The sequence below is a fragment of the Oryctolagus cuniculus genome, chromosome 5 (assembly GCF_964237555.1).
Source record: "Oryctolagus cuniculus chromosome 5, mOryCun1.1, whole genome shotgun sequence".
Taxonomy (NCBI): Eukaryota; Metazoa; Chordata; class Mammalia; order Lagomorpha; family Leporidae; genus Oryctolagus; species Oryctolagus cuniculus.
In genome coordinates, this window is record NC_091436.1 from 149,041,861 (window position 1) to 149,061,775 (window position 19,915).

At 45.4% G+C, this 19,915-nt stretch overlaps 1 long non-coding RNA gene across 11 annotated transcripts in view; it reads left to right on the forward strand.

Moving 5' to 3' along the window:
• Window positions 1–6,145: 6,145 nt before the first annotated feature.
• The window catches only part of LOC103349704 (uncharacterized), a 451,983-nt gene continuing 438,213 nt past the window's right edge, over window positions 6,146–19,915 (forward strand). For all 11 annotated transcript variants that reach the window (XR_011388772.1, XR_011388773.1, XR_011388767.1 and 8 more), the window contains exons 1-2: window positions 6,146–6,402; window positions 8,034–8,300. This is a non-coding gene — a long non-coding RNA (uncharacterized lncRNA). The remainder of the gene's footprint in view (window positions 6,403–8,033; window positions 8,301–19,915) is intronic.

Genomic DNA, 19,915 nt, shown 5'->3' on the forward strand with positions numbered 1-19,915 from the left:
TGATTAATGCAGAGGCTACAGAGGAAGCTCTATGCTGGATGGAAACTTGATTCCACAGGAAGTGTATAATATCAGAGCAAAAACAGAGGGATAGCTGGAAGGTAGGAATTGAGAAAGGAAGAATGTATACAGGTGTTGTGGAGAAAAGGAAATATTTCCATCTGTAAAAAGATTTTTTTTTACAAAATTTGTTTACAACAAAATATATGTCTATCTTTTAAAAGAGTCCATGTTGTTTTAAGATATCCTAGGACAAAGACATGGGAATAATCCTTCGTTCAGTTAGGAAAGAAGGGAGGAAGGGAGGAAGGGAGGAAGGGAAGAAGGGAGGAAGGAAGGAGGGAGGGAGGGAGGGAGGGAGGGAGGGAGGGAGGGAGAGGGAGAAAGAAGGTGGAGAAGGGAGGAAGGGGTTGTAAAGCATCAAGCTATGCAGGCAGAGGCTGGTGGCTTGTCTTGGAGAGAGGGTGGGATTTGTCAGGATATCCTTGGGTCAATATGGAGGGCACTGTTATGACACATGTGAGGAGGAGTACCAACATTTCCTGAATTTCAGGTCAGCTGTTTCCCCAAAGTGAACCTGTAGGAAAGGAGCTCACCTTATAGGGAAGTCTTTGATATAATATCTCAATTTCTCAATTACTTTACTTTATTTTTTATTTTTTATTTTTTGACAGGCAGAGTGGACAGTGAGAGAGAGACAGAGAGAAAGGTCTTCCTTTGCCGCTGGTTCACCCTCCAATGGCTGTCGTGGCCGGCGCACCGCACTGATCCAAAGGCAGGAGCCAGGTGCTTCTCCTGGTCTCCCATGGGGTGCAGGGCCCAAGCACTTGGGCCATCCTCCACTGCACTCCCTGGCCACAGCAGAGAGCTGGCCTGGAAGAGGGGCAACCGGGACAGAATCCGGTGCCCTGACCGGGACTAGAACCCGGTGTGCCGGCGCCGCAAGGCGGAGGATTAGCCTAGTGAGCCATGGCATCGGCCTCAATTACTTTACTTTGATTGACAAATGATACTTGACAAAGCCACATGAGCCTCAGTCTCTGGGTTGCAAGCCAGTTTGGGATGCTTATAGAGGCAGCTAAAATATTGTATATAGGAGCTGGGGTGATGCAGCAAGTTAAGCCAGCACTGGCTCCCATATTGGAGTTCTGGTTCAGTCCTGGCTGTTCTCCTTCCAGTGCAGCTTCCTGCTAATGCAGCTGGAAAGGCAATGGAGGATGATCCCACTTGGGTTCTTGCCACCTGTGGGAGACCCAGATGGAGTTCCAGGCTCCTAGCTTCATCCTAGCCCAGCTCTGACTGTCATGGACATTTGGGTAATGAACCAGTAGATGGAAAACCTCTTTCTATTTCTCTCTGTTGTGTTCCTCTTGCATTTCAAATAAATAAATAAATAAATCTTCAAAAAATAATTATTCAAGGGCCGCTGTTATAGCACAGCTGGTTAAGTCACCACTTGGGATGCCCACATCTCATATAAGAGTGCCAGTTTGAGTCCCAGCTGCTCCACTCTCTACCCAGCTCTCTGATAATTTGCCTGGAAAGGCAGATGATGGCCCAAGTGTTTGGGCTGCTGCTACCCATATGAGAAATCTGGATAAAGTTCCTGTCTCTTGGTTTCAGCCTGGCCCATCTCTAGCTGTTATGGCCATTTGGGGAGTAAACTAGCAGATGGAAGATCTCTGTCTCTCCCTCCTACCTCTGTGTCAGTCTGTCTTTTAAATAACTAAATAAACCCTTGAGAGATTTATTTGAGAGGGAGAGAGTTAAAGAGGGAGGGAGCAAATGCCAGCAGTGGGCTGGGCTGCAGGCAGAGCCAAGAACTCAGCCCAGGTTTCCCATGTAGGTGTCAGGGCCCCACTTAATCACTTAGCTCTCAGCGCACACATTGGCAGGAAGCTGGAAATGGAAGCAGAGCTAGGACTTGAACGCAGGCATCTAGCATGGGATGTGGCTGTCCAAAGTGGTCACCCCATCATTCTCCCTTAGGTGCACTGGAGGTTCAGCTGATATATCAAAACAGGTGATTATAATAATATTCCCTACTGCAGAGCTCACTGCCAACATTAGACTTATGGGACTTCTTTATATTTCTAATCTGATTCTATATACAAAACTTTCATACATGACATACAATTCTATTTTATGACAATTTCAATGTTTCATTCTGTGAGATATCTAAATTTAAACTACTGCATAGAAAATGAACTAGGTAACTCAAAACATTTCTCATTACTCCACTGTTGGCCTATTTTCTAGGGGAAAATTTATCTTGTGCTTTCACTCTTTAAATAGAATGCATTCCTCTCTAGGTCTTCTTAGGTGGGGGTCTTCAAAAAGTTCATGGAAAATGCTTATTATTAAAATAAAAAACGCTATGCATGGATTTCAAAAAAGTTTTTGCACCAAAATGAGCTTCTGTTTTAATTTCATTTTTCCATGGAGAATGCCTTATGTTGAATTCCCCTAGAAGTTAACTCTGAGGGCAGGATTCAAGAGGAGCCAGTGCTGTAGTCTGTTTGGATTGTGGTTCCAGAAAGCTCTGATAGGCAAGAGTCAGAGGGAAGAGAGAAGGAAGCCAACACAGGTTCTCTTATTTTTTTTCTTTTTTTTTCAAAGTTTTTATTTATTTATTTATTTGAAAGAGTTACAGAGAGAGGTTGAGACAGAGAGAGGTTTTCCATCCGCTGGTTCACTCCCCAGATGGCCTCAATGACCAGAGCTATGCAGATCCAAAGCCAGGAGCCAGGAGCCAGGAGCTTCTTCTGGGTCTCCCACATGGGTGCAGGGACCCAAGCACTTGGGCCATCTTCCATCGCCTTCCCAGGCCATAGCAGAGAGCTGGATTGGAAGAGGAGTAGCTGGGACTAGAACCGGTGCCCATATGGGATGCCGGTGCTTCAGTCCAGGGCTTTAACCCATTGTGCCACAGCGCAGGCCCCACGGGTTCTCTTAAAGAGTGGATCATTGCTGTGGGTGATTGGGGCTCAAAGTTGGGAAACCTCTGGGAGATGGGAGAATGCAGCCTACTGGAGTCTACCAGGTGCCAGTGGGAAAGCTGTACGATTGGCATGTAAAATCCGGTCCTTGACTGGCTGTGGGCTACACTGAAGGGCTGGTCACCCCTGTGCAAGGCAAAGTGAGGTGTGGAAGCCAGAAGGCGGCCTGGAGCAAAGCAGAAAAGGGAGGAACTTGTAGGAAGATGCCATCAGCCTGCTGGTAGGAAGCCCAAGACATCCAGGTGGAGCTCCATCCAACACTGTCAGTACACAGGGCACCTGCATTCCACAGGCCACCTGCTCTGACATATCCATCTCCTTACCTCCCTGTTGTTAATGACCACTAACAAAGCATTAGCTAGTGTGATGGCAACTCAGACAGATGGCATCATTTTGAAAGGTAGCAGTTAGTAGGTCCCTATACAGCTTGGTGCAAGAGTGGGCCTTCTTGTATAGAAGGGGGAGCCCTGGTCAGGTAAGCACCAGGATTCTTGGAGGAAGTCACTTGGTTCACAAGCAGGCTGGGAAAGGGTCCTGACAGGTGTATTTCATTAAGGTGGGAAGCAAGGAGAAAACCTTCTTAAGGTCACACTAACTTTATTTTCCCACTTAGTAAATGATCTCTTCATCCCTTGAGAAAAAAAGAGAGAGAGAGAGAGAGAGAGAGAAACACACAGTAAATGATTTCAGATGATCAGTAATGTGTTAATAAGATTTGATGAGTAGCCCATGCCAGCGATCCAGGAGTACTTACTAGTTAGAAACTCTGTCTTGGTTGCTCTGCCCTATAAACTGGTCTTTTGGGGCGGCAAGAGAATGAGATGATCTCGAAGCACTGACTTTTCATTATTTTCCACGCAGATCCCTGAGGATAGCGGAAGAGTTTGTCTCGGGGAGGGCAGCCTTCTCCTAAAAAGAGAATTCTGGAAGTCATCATAATTAAACAAAGAGGAAAATGTGCCAGACAGGAGTGGGTGGCGGCTGCTTTCTCTTTGTGGTTGGTTGGGGTGCCTTCCAAGATCCTCAACCTAGGATGAGGCTTCTGAGCTTCCACTAGGTGACAGGCAGCCCAAGAGAGCCAGGGCTCCCCGAGAAGGCCGCGCAGGTGCCCGTGCGACCCGCAGGTGAGAAGGCTGCCGCTCCTGGAGGCCCGCGGGCGGGTCCTGGGTCCTGACTCGGCGGCCTCGGGCCGCTCGCTGGGATGGCAGGGCCCAGCGGGGCGCGCAAAGACTCGGCCCGACGGGCGCGGCGCGGCTCACACTCGTGCCCCTCCTCGCCCTCGGCTTCCCGCAGCTGCCCGAGCCGCCGCCCTCGCCTCTCCCGCGGCCGCTTCTTTCTCTGTCTCTGCCACCTTTCCCCTCCGCTCAGCCCCGCGCGCTTCCAAACTGGAGAAACGCGTCCCTTCGGGGAGGCGGGCGAAGCTTGTGCACCGCCCGCCTTTACACAGTGGGTCGCCTCGCGCGCGGGCTGGGAGGGGACCCGGGAGTTCGGCATCCCTAGTCCCGGGATGCGATTGTTCCAGTTCTTCTTCGGGTCCCCAGCACCGCGCGCGCTAACTCTGGGGAAGTTGGTTTCAAAAGTTTCCGAGAGCGGTGTGGGCTGGTGGGAGAGGGGCCCAGGGTAGGGTGCAGACACGGGGAGGCGAGGACACTGGCGCTGCTGGCGACGTCTTTGTTCTGCTCCGGGGGAGACCTGGCCAGGAGTCGCCAGCCAAGAGCCGGGACCTACAGCTGCGACATTCCGGATCCAGCAGGGGACCTTCGCGTTAAACTGCACCCCCCCCCCCAGGCCTGCCTCTACACCCCTAAGCCAAGCCTTGGCCTGGCTCCCAAGTCCCCAGGCTTCCTTTGATCCGGTCCCTAGGGCCCCCAACCCACCCAGACCCCAAGTCCGGGATAGAGGAAGAAGGTGGGGGCGAAGGTGCGCAATGGCAGGGTACCAGTTGGAGGGTGCAAGTTCGTTTGGAATGTCTTTTTCTTTGCCCTGAAACTGCCTCCCCATGCGGGCCCCCATTCTTTATCGTTTCCCCCCATCTCACCGTTGTCTTCTTCACTTCTAGTGAGATCTAGGATTCTAGAGATCTGCCCTGAGTCCACCGAGCGAGCCCACGCTGTGGCCTGCAGCTGGGATAGGGGTTGAGGGACTAGGGGATGGTCAGGATGGGTCCCCAATTCTGTAGGACGAGGACGATTGGAAAAGGACCTGAGGAAGGGTCCAGAGCTGCTGCAGGTCCGGGACACCTGATTTGCCCGGGGCAAGGCAATGGGGGAGGGGTGTAGAGAGGATGCTGGAACTTGCTGAGCCAGAGGATAGAGGATGGGGAGGCGGCCCGGGATCCTGCTCAGGTCCTTGGGACGTGGACGAGGAAACGGTGTCGGGGAGTGGGCGAGGGAAGAGACGCTAGGCTCCTTAGTCGGATTGAGCTTGGTGAGCTGTGCACTTTGGGATCGGGGAGCTGGGGGTCTGAAGACGTGGTGGTGGTTCCCAGCCCTCGGAGCCCCTGGACGGTGACGCGCAGCGCCTGCGGCAACAGGTAGTCTATCAGGAGTGGCTGGAGGCCCTCGCCGGACCCGAAGTGGCCTTTGTCCTGCCCAGAACCTTGGGGCCAGTGTCCGTGGGGGTGGGCCGGGGAGGCGAGTTTACTGACACTTGGAACCCCCTTGGAGTGGCTACTGTGTGTTGGGTGCAGAAGGGTGGATCCGACTGTAGGGTTGGGGATGGAGACGCTCCGCTCGTGTGCGCCCCACCTCTGTTTATGTAAGCGCCTTTATCTGCTGGGGCTGACCCCCGACCCTTCGCATTTTGTGTCCCGGGAGGATGAAAACTGACGGAAACTCGATGCCAAAGTGGATTGTTCACACTGATTGGCAGGGAGAGTGCAAACAAAGAGGTGCATCTCCCGGAAACAATGATTTTGGAGATTCCCCACCATGGACTCGTCTTGGGAAGAGGGGACGGTCAAAGGGTGGGTGGGTGTGGAGGGGACCAGGACTGGCATCCGCCGGCGAAAGTTGCGGGTGAGGGAGTGGGAAGGGCGGGTCGGGGCAGAGTTTCGGCGAACTGGGGACCCTGCGGCCAGGCTGGCCCCGGAGGTTCCTGAGCCGGGCGGGAGATGCGGGGAGAGGGAGGGGGCGGGAGGGCGGGGAGGGAGAGAGGAAGAAGGGTGAGAGGCAGAAACCTGCCGCGCTCGCCGCCTCTTTGTCTGCTCCGGGACTCGGAACAAAAGGGGGAACTCTGATGAACTCTCCCTCCTCCCCTCGCCCCGGACGCCCGGGTCTCTCCCGCTCGCAACTTTGCCGCGGCCACTTTCTCTGCTGTCAGGCCGCAGGAAAGGGTGCGAGCGCTTCGCGGGCGGCAACGAGGGAATCGGGTCTCTTCCAAGTGCGCCGGAGTGGGCGAGAAGGTGAGTGGGGATTGCGGTGCCGGGTGCCTCCCTCCGCGTTCGCTCGCCCTGCTCCGCGCCCCGCAGTGCGCAGAGGCACAGTCCGGTGGCAAAGTTTTTGCCTGGTCAGTTGGACCTCCTCCCTCCATTCCCTGCTCTTTTGTTCTTTAGAGAACTTGCACAGATAGTTTTTTGTTTATTTTTCTGTAGGCAGAAGCCAAGCTGGCTTTATTTGAGGAGCTGGGAGTGGGGTGGGGAGGAGGGTATCCCAAGAAGGGGCATTGCCTCGCCGTCTCCCCGCTGTGCGTGTGTCCTGGGAGAAGACGCCGGAATGGATGGGGACGAGCCCAGTCTCACCCTCACCCCAGCCTTGATTTGGGTCATGCAAAAGAAAGAGGTATTTAGCAGGAGGTCTTTTCCTTACGGTTTTGTAACTTAACTGTGCTGTGTGGCTCCAATGCGCAATACCAAAAGCTGCAACAATAGAATGTAGAAGGGGTTTGGGTGGTAGGGGTTGGGCTCTTGAGTTTGTGTCCAGGGGGTTGCAGCCAACAGATAAAAGAGTTCCGAAAGTTTTCCTCTGGGGCTGGGGCAGAGTGGACGGAGCCACAGGTTCCAGACTGTCAAGAGATGCAGGGATGAGGGGATGGGGCCTGGACCACTCCTGAGAGTCGCCATCCCATCGTCGTCGGTCCCTTTCAGTTTCACGACCCACCCGGAATGACCCAGGCAGTCACCAGCACTCACCCTCACTTCTGCTTCGCACATTCCTTTCCCATCTCAATCTGTTTGACTGGGAGAGGGGAACCGGGTCCCAGACGCTCCCTGACCTAGCCCTCCGCCCGCCTTTTGTGTTTTAACCTTTTGTTTCTAGCTGCCACGCCCGCCCCAAAGAGGGATGGCTGTGAGCCCCTGCACTGCTGAGGCCTTGCGACTCCTCTCGGGGCTGGAGGCAGGGGGACTCCCCAACTTTGTTTTCTAAGTGGCTTAACTTGGTTGCCTTTGTAGGTTGGTTCTTGCTCAGATGAGAACACTCAGCAACTAGTAAACATCACTTCACATAAAATTTCTTCCAGCGCCTTTCCACTTTGCTACAAAAGTTGTTTATCCCCTTCCTGTCACTTGGCTGATAGAAAAGACACCTCAGAGAAGGGGAGTTTGTGGAAAGTGGGCACATGCATGATCTGACTGTTGGGAGGTATTTTAAAGATGAAGAATGTGTGGAATAAGCTTCTTGAGTCTACGTGATTTAGGTCATTATCTTCAGGTATGTTTTGTGGGATTGGTCCAAATACCAAGGTAATTTATCAGCTTCTGTACTTTTCTCTTGTACTTCCAAGTGCTGGAGGCTTTCCCCATGCCCTTGGACTTAGTCACCCTTGACGGAACCAACGCAACATCAAACCGAATGCCCTGCTCTTAAGGGAACACACAGACTCGGCCTTTTATTGTAACTTCTTAAAATTATGATTTTGCGTGGTGATGTCTGTTATTGAGAAAGCCCCTCATGGTAGAAGTGATTTAAGTATGTATGAAGTTCTGAATGTTCCTATCAAAGACATGAGGTATAGCCATGCGACAGTCACTTTCTTTTAGAAGGTGAGTGCCTAGCTTGACTTGGAAGCTAACCTGACTTCATTTCTATTGTCTAGGTGTAATTACTGTCAGCCACTGAGGACATCACGCAGTTGCTGGAGTACTTCCTAGTGCTGAACTTCATCCTGCATTGTTTTTACTGGATCTATCAGCAAACGATACGGAAAGTGCCCGTATGACGTCAAATCACCCCTGGGTGGAAGTTCCTCAAGGTTCTTCCTTTGGAGTTACTTAGCAGTTCAGTAGTTGGGATTTTTTTGAAGATGCCTTTCCTATGTGGATTATTACAATGTGATGACCGCGAGCTCGCCACCTTCCAGAAGGTATGTTTCTTTTTGGATACTTAGCTGCCATCACTTCATTTTGGCATTGATGCTTAGACCAGTAGAGAACTGTCTCCTTATTTTGAGCTGTTGCTTGACCAAAGTGATTTAGGACCTCAGGCCTCCTTGTTTTGAGTTGGTTTTTGTAGCTCCTTTTTCATTCGGAATGATGACTTGCGTACTTCTGATGGAATTTTCCTAACTGTACAGTATGTTCTTCAATATTGGCACACATAATGAATGTGGATTGCATGGTCACTAAGGGCATTTAGTAGCAATCATGGATCCAAAAGGCAGATTTCCGATTTTGCTTATGATTGATTTTCTTCTTAAATATCACAGTGGATGTTTCTACATTAACAGAACTGTTGTCGTTTGCACTGTTATCAGTATTCTTTTTTTTTGTTTGTTTGGATACTTTATTTTGATAAACAGAATCCAAAAGTGTCCAAAAACAAATTAATTTCTAGAGAATGGGAGTTCTATAAGGATGAAAACTTTGACTAAGTCAATAACAACAGAGCCTGTACAATTTGTTTAATCTTTATGATCTATATTGAGATTTTACGGTGGTTTTTAGGAATCTTACATTCTTTCTTATAAAGCTTAAAATTCGTTTTTGTTCCTTTCTGAGAATGCAGTTAAAAATTTACACATCCTTGGTAGTATAAAAAGTTAATTTGATACAGTAGTTGCTGTTCTTTTTAGCAGTTGTTTGCCATGAAAAGTGAGAGTTTTCTTTCCGTGATCTTGTCAAAGAAAGTAATTGAGCATAGGAAATATTTTTATCTCACTATAAGGAAAAAAAAGCATTATGATTTGCTTCTTTCTAATTGTATAAACTTAGACAAGCTACTTTTCCTGAACTTCAGTTTACTGTCTAAAATGATTAAGTTAAATGGATTTTAAGGAATCTTCTAGCTTTAAGATTCTGTGCTTTGTTGATTGCTCTTATAATTAAGATACATCCTTTCATGAAGTTTATTTTAAAATTGTGGAACAATAGTATGGCATGGAAAACTTACAGTGAATTAATTTTTATTTTGTACGAATGCTCTGTGCATGGAATATTACGTCAGAAAACATCCTTTAAACATTCTGCGATGTACACTTTTGGCAAAATGTGCTATATTGGAATTTCAGATTTCTGTAAATGTTTTCACTAAAGTTGACCTGTTGCAATATTATTTTGGAGGTGGAGAGCCCAGTATTATTTCCCAACAAGTGGCTTACCTACAAATACCTGAAGTGAATACGTTTGAATTTGTTTAAATAGTCATCCAGAGTTGGGCACGGAGGTTTGAAAACAGACTTGGGAACGAAACAATTACCTCCTGCAGTACCTTGGCAGGTGACTTGATTTCCTTGGTTCTGAGTTTCCTCATTTATAAAGTGGAGATCACAAACCTATTTCACAGGGCTTTTGTGGGGAGTGTTTGTTAAAGATCATATAAGTAGGAAGAAACTCACAAAAGGCTAGACTTAACAGAGAGCTGAGCATCTGTAATCAAACCCTGTGGTGCTATTATTAGCATTCACACTGTGTTAGTGATGTTTTGATACCCCAAACTTTTCTTTGTTGACGGTCTTATAAGTTTCAAGCCACATTAAGCAAAAGTACTCACTAAAATACTCAAAGGCAATTTGGACATTTGCACATATTTAAATATTTTTCCTCTACAATATGTGACATTCAATGATTTTATTTGGTTGAGTGTTGATTAACTTACTTCAGCAAAGATTTATTACATCTAATTATGTAGAAAGCATGTTGCTGCAGGTTGTGGCTTCATTTTAGAATAGTGGCCCTTCCATTTCCTTGTAGAAATATCTGTAAATTGAGATAATGTTTGTAGTGACTTTCTAGAATTGGTTTACTAAAATTCTCTATTTTCAATTCTAGTAATGATGACTTACAGTTGAAAAAATGTTGTTTATTCACCTTCCATCTAAAATATAAAGTGATGGCTCAGTGATTTGATGAAGATGTCAAGAACTATAGCACATTTTCCATATTAATTCCTATAGAATGGTCTTTATTGAAACAAAAAAACCTCACAGTTAATATAAATGGCCCTTGGCAGAATAGTATTTAATTCTAAGTTCAGTTTCAAGTCTTGGATTTTCATTTTCTATATCTGTAATATAGCAGGATGTGTCTCCTTATGCAAGTGATAATGTAAATTGAGAAAATAGAGAGTTCTGATAGGAAAGTTGAAGCGTTGCTGCTTTTTATTAGATTTATTTATTAATTTGTTTTTATTTGAAAGGCAGAGTTATGGAGACAGAGAGATCGTCCATCTGCTGGTTCACTCCCCAAATGGCTGCATCAGCCAGGGGCAGGGCTAGGCTGAAGCAAGGAGCCAGAGCCTCACCCTGGTCTCCCAGGGTGAGCTCAAGTACTCAGCCATCCGAGGCTGCCTTCTCAGGTGCATTAGCAGGGAGCTGGATCAGAAGTGGAGCAGACAGGACTCAAACCAGCACTCATATGGGATGCCAGCATCGAAGGTGGGTAGCCTTACCCACTATATCACAGTGCTGATTCCAACACAATGTTGCTTTTTTTTAGTGTTATTGATTTATTTGAAATACAAATAGATAGACGGGGAGAGGGAGAGAGAGAGAGGGAGAGAGCCCCTTTGTTAACTCATTCCTCAAATGTGTGCCTGAAGCCAGGAACTCAATCCAGATCTCCTATGTAGGTGGTAGGAATTCATTCTTTTGAGGTATCACTGCCGCCTTCCAGAAGCTGGGGTCAGGATCAGAGCCAGAACTGAACCAGGCACCCTGATGTGGGACACAGGCATCCGAGCTGCGAGGCCGAATGTCCCCTAACTCCATGCCCCACAGAGTATGCATTTACCTTGTTGGTAATTTACTAGCAGATAATTGCCTAGAAGTGAGAATGTGAAGGAAAAAAAAATTAAAGTCAATATTAAAATAGAAATTTAGAAACTTATATCCAAACTTTGTTAAAAATATTTAAGTAGCAAATTATCATTAATACAACTATGGATGTAATAATTTGTAATTACAGTTTAAAATGATAAATGCATTAAAATGGTTTTGTGTGCTGTTAGCTTTTAAATTATAGTCAAATATACTTAATAACTTTACTATAGATATCAAATTTTACAACTTTGGTTATTTAAAATTATTTGCTGACTTGATTCTGTTTGAATTACTGGCACCAGAACAATCTACCAAGATGTTCCCAATAAACGCTCATAGGAAGAAAACTTAGATTCAGCTGTGCCTTCTAGAATGATGAAAATAATACATGTGGAGGATATTATAAGCAAATAAGCATTATTTATCTAACTTCTACCTTGATAATTTGCGATCATCTGGATGTCTTGTTATGTTCTGGGTATCATTTCTACTTATTTTTCTGCTAAGAGTTTCTCTCAGTCCTTGTTTGTGTTCCCACATTCACTTTGATTTCTTCTTTATGACTTAAGATTTGTCTAATGTCAATCACATCTAAGAACTTTGATACTTCCATGCCTATTGTTAAAGATACAGTTTATTTATCATGAATCTAAGAAGCCGACTTTGGTCCTTAATTCTTTCTCATTCTTTCTTTTCAATGCTGTTTATTTAATGTTTCCTATGTGCCAGGCCTTGTTCTCAGCACTTAGGGCACAAAAGTGAATAAAGTTCATAAAAATCCCTGAATTTTGGAGCTTTTATTAGTGACAGTAAACTAAACTAGATGTTAAAAAGTGGCAAATACTGCAGAGAAAAATGAGGTGGGAAAGGGAGCTAAGCACTTGGAGGGCAGAGGTTACAATTTTCTATAGGATGGCTGGGGATGACCAGGGAAGGTGACATCTGAGGTGTCTCTGATGGAAGTCAGGGAATGTGCTACATGACAGCAGTGGGAGGAGCACTCAGGCAGAGGAAATGGCTAGTGTCTGACCAGTCCAGGGAAAGCCAGGTGGATGCAGTGGCCTGGAGGAGAGTAAGCAAAGCAGCAAGAGGCAGGGGATGAGGTTGGAGAGGAAATGGAGGTGTGGTGGCCGGATCACAGGGGTTGTTCATCCCAGGGTCACGGTAAGGACTTCTGTGTTTATACCGAGGAAGATGGGATGCCGTGGAGGAATGCTCAACGATGACTGACCTCATGTAGCTCATGCTGCCACGGATGAGCTGAGGCCAGACCAGAGATGGCCAAGAATGGAAACGGGGAGACCCATCAGCAAGCTACTTCAGTTACTCCAATGAGAGGCAGTGGTGGCTTGGATGAGGGCTAGAGTAGCATGGAAATAGTAAGAAGTTAAATTCAGACTTTATTGTGAAGTTGAGATTGGAGAATTTTTCTGGTGGGCTGGATAGGAAACAAGAGAGAAAGGGAGGAGTTATGTATGATTCTGAGAGTTTTGGTTTGAGCTCCTAGAAAGATGAACACTGTTAACTGAGATGAGAAGTGAACCTGTAGTAGGGGAGACCAGGACCTCAGTTTGGACATGTTAAGATTGTCTTTAAAGGGAAAGAGAGAGAGAGAGAGAGAGAGAGAGAGAGATAGATAGAGATAGAGAGATAGAGATCTTTCATTCACCAGTTTACTCCCACATGCCTGCAACAATTTGGGCTGTGCAGCACTGAAACCAGGAGTCCAGATCTCATTCCAGGTCTCCCACATGGGTAGCAGGGACCCAAGTACTTGAGCTATCATCTGCTCTCTCCCAGGTCATTCATTAGCAAGAAGCTGGAATTGGAAGCAAAGATAAGACTTGAACCCAGACATTAGGATACAGGACAGGAGCATCTTAAGCAGTGGTATCTTAACTGTTGAGCCAAATGCCTTCCAAACTAAGATTTTTTTTAAGTGTCCAAATAAACTTGTTATACATGTCTGGTTTTCATTGAAACCTAGAGATACAAATTTGTGATTTCAAAGAAATTAAATGTGTTTAAAGCTGCGAGACAGAATGAGATCACCAAGGGAATGAGGGTGGCAAGAAAAGGAGTCTTGACACTGAGCGTTCAGGCCCTCCAGAAGTAGAGGTGGAGACATTCTAGATAAAGAATAATGAAAAGGGGCTGCCACTGTAATGGAAGCCCAGTGAAGACACAGTGTCTTCCGGGGGAAGGCAACTTCTCTGAAATGGTACTGATAGATTAGATAAAATGAGACCCTGAAATAAACTTCTGGATTTAGGCATTTCCAAGGCCCATGCTCATTGGTAGTCTTGGCTAGAGCAGTTCTGATAAAATGGTTAAGAGATCACATCTTTTACCCAACTTGTGTGGTCCATTGAATGCCTTTAAAAATGTCATCTATTCTAACCAAAATTTGTTAGTACTTTATAATCGATTTTATAGTTATAATTATTATAAAAATGCTTTTGCATATATTTTCTTAGGTAAGCCTCATGGTAGCCTAAGAGAGATGATAATATCTGTGTTTGGAAAGAGAAATTGAAATAAACTGATTTGTCCAGAGTCACCCAAATATAACATAGAATTGTCTCAGCCTAAAACCCATTGTCTTTCATAGTAGAATGATAGAAATAATAAAGCCATCTCCGGTATTGTGTGATAGCAGTCACAATAGTGCTATGCCTGAAGTGCAGACTTAAAGCAGGGAAGGGGTGATTATTTAGATCAGAGAAGATTTTCTTGAGTTGGGATTTAAGAGCTGTATGGAATTTTGACGTGTAGTCAAAGAAAGAACACTCTAGGCTAGGAAAATGTGGTTTGTAAAAACATGGAGAGATCAAACAGCATGGGAAGATAACTGGAATATATTTGGGTTGCTTATGCCTTTTTTTAAAAAAAAGATTTATTTATTCAAAAGAGTTACAAAGAGAGAGGAGAGGCAGAGAGACAGAGGGAGAGAGGAAGAGAGAGGGAGAGGGGGAGAGAGAGAGAGAGAGAGAGAGAGAGAGAGGAGAGGGAGGTCTTCCATCTGATGGTTCACTCCCCAGTTGGCCACAACAGCTGGAGCTGTGCTGATCCGAAGCCAGGAACCAAGAGCTTCTTCCAGGTCTCCCACACAGGTGCAGGGGCCCAAGGACTTGGGCCATCCTCCAATGCTTTCGCAGGCCATAGTAGAGAGCTGGATCAGAAGTGGAGCAGCTGGGTCTCGAACCTGCGCCCATATGGGATGCTGGCACTTCAGGCTGGGGCTTTAACCTATTGCACCACAGTGCCGGCCCCTGCTTGTGCCTTTTGAGTCAAGCTGAACATGACAGATAGGGTGGGAGACCAGTCAAAGACAAGTGCTACTTCCCACTTAGATTGAAACATGTTCTTAATAGAGCAGTCATCAGCTATAGTGGTAAGTGTACTTTAGAGCCCATAGGGTAGTCACGTGAAGTGTAGTTAGCAATGCCTGACCACATGCATGTCACCACAAATGCATGTCAGAATTCTGTCCGTCCTCCCCAATTCAATGTGTGTCTACATCTATGTGCCACCGAATAGGCTCTTTTGATTGGATTTCCAGTCTGTATTAATCAGGATGGTTTTGGTCTCAAGTGAGAAACTAAGAGTATCTCAGAAAGTAAGGATGTTTTTATTTTGGTTTTAGCTTCCCTTAAAGGACTCAGTAGGGCTGTTCCAACACTGGCCAACTTAGCAGCTGGGCAGTCATTGTGAGGTGACAGTGGGAGGGGGAGGAACGTGAATCCTTGTCATTAGTAAATGTGCGTGTATTTTAAATCATGTGATTCAGTAAATCTACAGAGTTGTGCAACCATCCCCATTTCCAGAGTTTTCCACAAAACGGTTCTCCATGCCTACTTATAGTTAGTTTCTGCTCCTACCCACTAGCCCCAGGCAACCATTAATCTGTTTTCTGTCTCTAGATTTATCTTCTCAGGATATTTCACATATGTGGACTCATATCATTAATTATCCTTTCATCTGGTGTCTTTGACTTTTCATGACGTGTCTGTCTGTGGCATAGTATGTACTTGTGGCTTGTTGCTTTTTATCACTAAGTGGTAGTCTGTTGTATGGCTAGACCTCATTTAACTCTTCTGTTCACCAGATAATAGACATGTGAGTGTTAGTTGCTTCCATTTTTTAGCCATCATGAATAATACTGACTTGACCATTTGTGTCTAAGTCTTTGCATGGACAAACATTTCTCTTGGGTAGATGGAATTGCTGGACCATATGGTAATTGATACTAAACATCTAAAGAAGCTGCCAAACTGTTTTGCAAAGTAGTGATACCATGTTACAAGTTTGAGGTTTCCACCAGCAGAATGAGATTTTCAGTTTCTCCACATCCTTGCCTCTTATATATCTTTCTAAGAGTGAAGTCCATAGGAACACTTCCCAGGGTGACTACAGTAGCCCAAGACAAAAACTAGTCAATGACAAGAGAAGCACCAAGAGGCTTGAGTTGTTCAACTAACTCCTGGGCCTGGAAAGAAGCCCCTAATGTTCACCAGTGGCCTGTGTTGTAAAAAAAATTGAGCAGAGATGGCTTGTGGTAAGTGACCAACCATCAGCCTAGTGGCCTCACATCAGCCTAAGGATGTATCATTACCATTATTATTATTAAAATATTATTTATTTGAGAGGCAAAATTACAGGCAGAGAGAGAGAGAGAGAGAGAGAGAAAGAGATCTTTCATCTGCTGGTTCACTCCCCAAATGGCTGCAATGGCCTGAGCTGGACTGATTCGAAGCCAGGAGCCAGAAGCTTCATCTGGGTCTCCCATGTGGGAGCAGGGGCTCAAGCACCTGGACCATCTTCCACTGCTTTCTTAGGCACATTAGCAGGGAGCTGAATTGGAAGAGGAGCAGCCAGGACTTGAACCAGTGCCCATGTGAGATGCTGGCACTGCAGGTGGAGGCTTAACCTACTATGCAACAGCACTGGCCCTAAGGATGTATTATTGATTTAGACATACAAAGTAGGGTTGGTTGATTGGTTGGTTGGCGCAGTGGTTAAGATACCGCTTATGCCTGGGTTCGAGTCCTCGCTCTGCTCCTGTTGATGTGTCCCTGGGAGGTGGCCGTGAAGGCTCAAGTGACTGGGTCCCTGCCACCCACATGGGAGATCCAGATTGAGTCCCCAGCTCCTTCTCAGCCTTGCCCAGCCTTGGATGTTGCAGGTATTTGGGCGAGTGAGCCAGTAAGTGAGAGGTCTCTGTCTCTCTTTCTGCCTGAAAACAAAATAAATAATGTTTAAAAACACACATACGAAGTAAAGCTGACTGTTGTGTGTAACAATCATGATTTAAAACATGAGCCACAGTCTCAAATAGAAGTAACTCATCATCCTGGAATTCAGGTTATTAAGGTACTCTCTGCTTACCATATTAAGAATTTCTGAAAATGAACCTGTCCCAGCTAATAGCAAAGTAAACACGGCTTTGGGAAAGTGACTCTGGGCAGTTGTAAGCCTCAGCATTCCTTTCTTATGAGCCAATCTAACTTTTTTGGCATCCCAGCAATAGTTTTTCCTAATCTCCATTCACTGTAAGTTAACAGCCACCGGATCTTTGGCTTAAGATATACAGATATTTAGGTTAAGTGTTTGGGCATCTTGGCAGCAACTTTAGAAAAATTATTTGAACTTAGATTGAAACAAGAGTATTTTCATAGCTTTGTCGTATACTTTTTTTTAAAAGATTTATTTATGTATTTGAAAGAGTTATACAGAGAGAGAAGGAGAGGCAGAAAGAGAGAGAGAGAGAGAGAGAGGGAGGACTTCCATCTGATGGTTCACTCCTCAATTGGCTGCAACGGCCAGAACTGCGCTGATCTGAAGCCAGGAGCCAGGAGCTTCTTCTGGGTCTCCCACGTGGGTGCAGGGGCCCAAAGACTTGGGCCATTTTCCACTGCTTTTCCAGGCCACAACAGAGAGCTGGATTGGAAGTGGAGCAGCTGAGACTTGAACCTGCACCCATATGGGATGCCGGCACTGCAGGTGGCGGCTTTACTCACTGCACCACAGCGCTGGCCCCGTTTTATCTTATACTTTTAAAAGTACATTTTTATTTTGATGTGTAGCATATATAAGGATAAGTAAATCTACCAAAATTTTATGGTTGAATATCAACAGAATGGTGTAGTTTTGGTTGGAAGTTTCTGAGAATCTGAGGCAAAACTTTTTATAAAATCTCTCATATATCAAAAAATGATTCTGATAATTTAGACATAGCCTCCGATCATTGTGAGAGGAAATGATGCTTGAAATCAATTCCTGTTACACTCTTTTCTCTTAACATTTTTAGATTAGGTACTGATACAACCTATGGTATCTAGAATTTTTAAACTGTGGTTCTAATCATATTTTGAATTACATAATGACTTTTAAAAATATTTATTTTATTTAAGACAGAGTTGCAGAGAGAGGTAGAGACAGAGAGAGGGAGAGAGAGAGAGGTCTTCCATCTGCTGTTTCACTCCCCAAATAGCCACAACAGCTGAACCTGAGCTGATCTGAAGTGAGGAGCCAGGAGCTTCTTCTGGGTCTTTCAAGTGGCTGTAGGGGCCTAAGGACTTGGGTCATCCTCTGTTGCTTTCCCTGGAGCATTAGCAAGGAGCTGGATTAGAAGTGGAACAGTTGGGACTCAAACCGGGGTCCACATGGGATGCTGGTGCTGCAGGCCAGGGCTTTAACCCACTGTGCCATAGCACCAGCCCCATAATGGCTTTTTTTTAAAAAAAGATTTATGTATTTGAAAGGCAGAGTTAAGAGAAAGAAAGAGAGAGAGAGATCCATCTTCCATCTGCTGGCTCACTATACAAATGGCCACATGACAGGGGCTAGGCCAGGCCCAAGCCAGGAAGCTAGAGCTCCATCTGGATTGCCTATATGGGTGGTGGGGGCTCAGGTACTTAGGTCATCTTCTGCTTTCTTCCCAGGTGCAGGAAACTGGGAAGTGGAGCAGCTGGTACTTGAACTGGCACTCAAATGGGATGTTGGTGGCATAGGTGGCAGCTTAACCCATTGGGCCACAGTGCTGGCCCTGTATATATGACTTTTTTTTTTAAGATTTATTTATTTATTTGAAAGTCACAGTTACACAGAGAGAGAAGGAAAGGCAGAGAGAGAGAGAGAGAGAGAGAGGGAGGGAGAGAGACTTCTATCCATTGGTTCACTCTCCAAATGGCTACAATAGCCACAGCTGTGCTGATGCAAAGCCAGGAGCCAGGAGCTTCTTCCAGGTCTCCCATGCAGGTGCAGGGGCCCAAGGACTTGGGCCATCTTCTGCTGCTTTCTCAGGCCACAGCAGAGAGCTGATCGGAAGTGGAGCAGCTGGACTTGAACCGGCTCCCATATGAGATACCGGCACTGCAGACGGTGGCTTTACCCATTACGCTACAGTGCCAGCCCTAAATATGACTTTTAAAATCCAAACAGTTCAGTAATTCTCCCATCCAATATAATTTCATCATAGAGACAGAAAAAGCCAAGAAGAGGAAATTTACATTTGTTAATAATGGATATTGGTGAGTATGAAGAATTCCTCTGAGAATGTATAGTTCGATGTTCTGTTTCTCAGAGAAGTAGAAACTATCAGGAACCTCCGATATTTATGCAACAAATATCCATGTATGATCCTCACATGAATCCCATGTAGCAGTACATGGTCATTTTAGAAATGAAAGAAATTGGCCTTCAAAGAAACAGCCAGTTCAAATGGTCAAACTACTACATGGCACAATGCAATCCATTGACTTTCCATTGACTTTTCACTAGAAACTTGGGGCCAACAATGTAAGCCTGCAAGAAAGAGAATGAGCTCCTGTTTCACCTGATAATGGGTACTCTGCTGGGATTTGCACATTCCTGGGAGAAACTGAGTAGCACACAACAGGGAAGACACCAACACACAGTAAATTTCATCCAAGTTCAAGAGTTTTACTTGCCGTATTTTAATGGGATGGTGTCATTATTTGTTAGAAATTCCCAGAAGGTGTTATGCAACAAGATTCATAGACTCCCCATTCTGCAGCAAAAGAGAGATGATTTTTGGGTCATTGTTAGAATGTATGAGACCCTTCTACTGGGATGTAAAGACTTCAACACTTTGTGGAAAATGTGTAGTCCAAGGATTTCAGAATATTTTTTGTGCCAAAAGAAACATGTTTTACTTCCATTTTCCACAAACTTTTTGAAGTACCTTCATAAAAACTCTTAAGAACTCAAAACACCCAAAAGTGAGCAGTTCTTTGCTCCCAGACTTTGCACTGTGACCCCCCATGTGTCCACTCCCAATTCTATTTAGGCTTCACCATAAATTAACATTATGGGGAGCTGATTTTCCCCCTTAGGAAAAAATGTCCCATGTGCTAGCAGAACCACTATGCCAGCTCCTCATGAAGGTCAGGGTAGAATAAAGAGCCCCTTGGGGCTGGCACAGTTAGGTGACATCCTGCCGAAAGACTTCCCTCTTTTTGGCCTCAATGATTAGATAAAAGAGATGGTAGCATAACAAAAAATAATCATCATATGTTTCCAGATTCTTTTATCTTTTGCAGATTAGTGTAGTTCAAAGGATAAACAAAATTTACTGTTGCCATTCTGTCATTAGGATAAATAAACCTTGATTCTATCATAATACATTTTCAGCGTTTGTCTCAGTGTGGGAATTTAGGTGAAAGTTCATGAAATGTTTTTCTTCAAAAATTTCTGTCAGT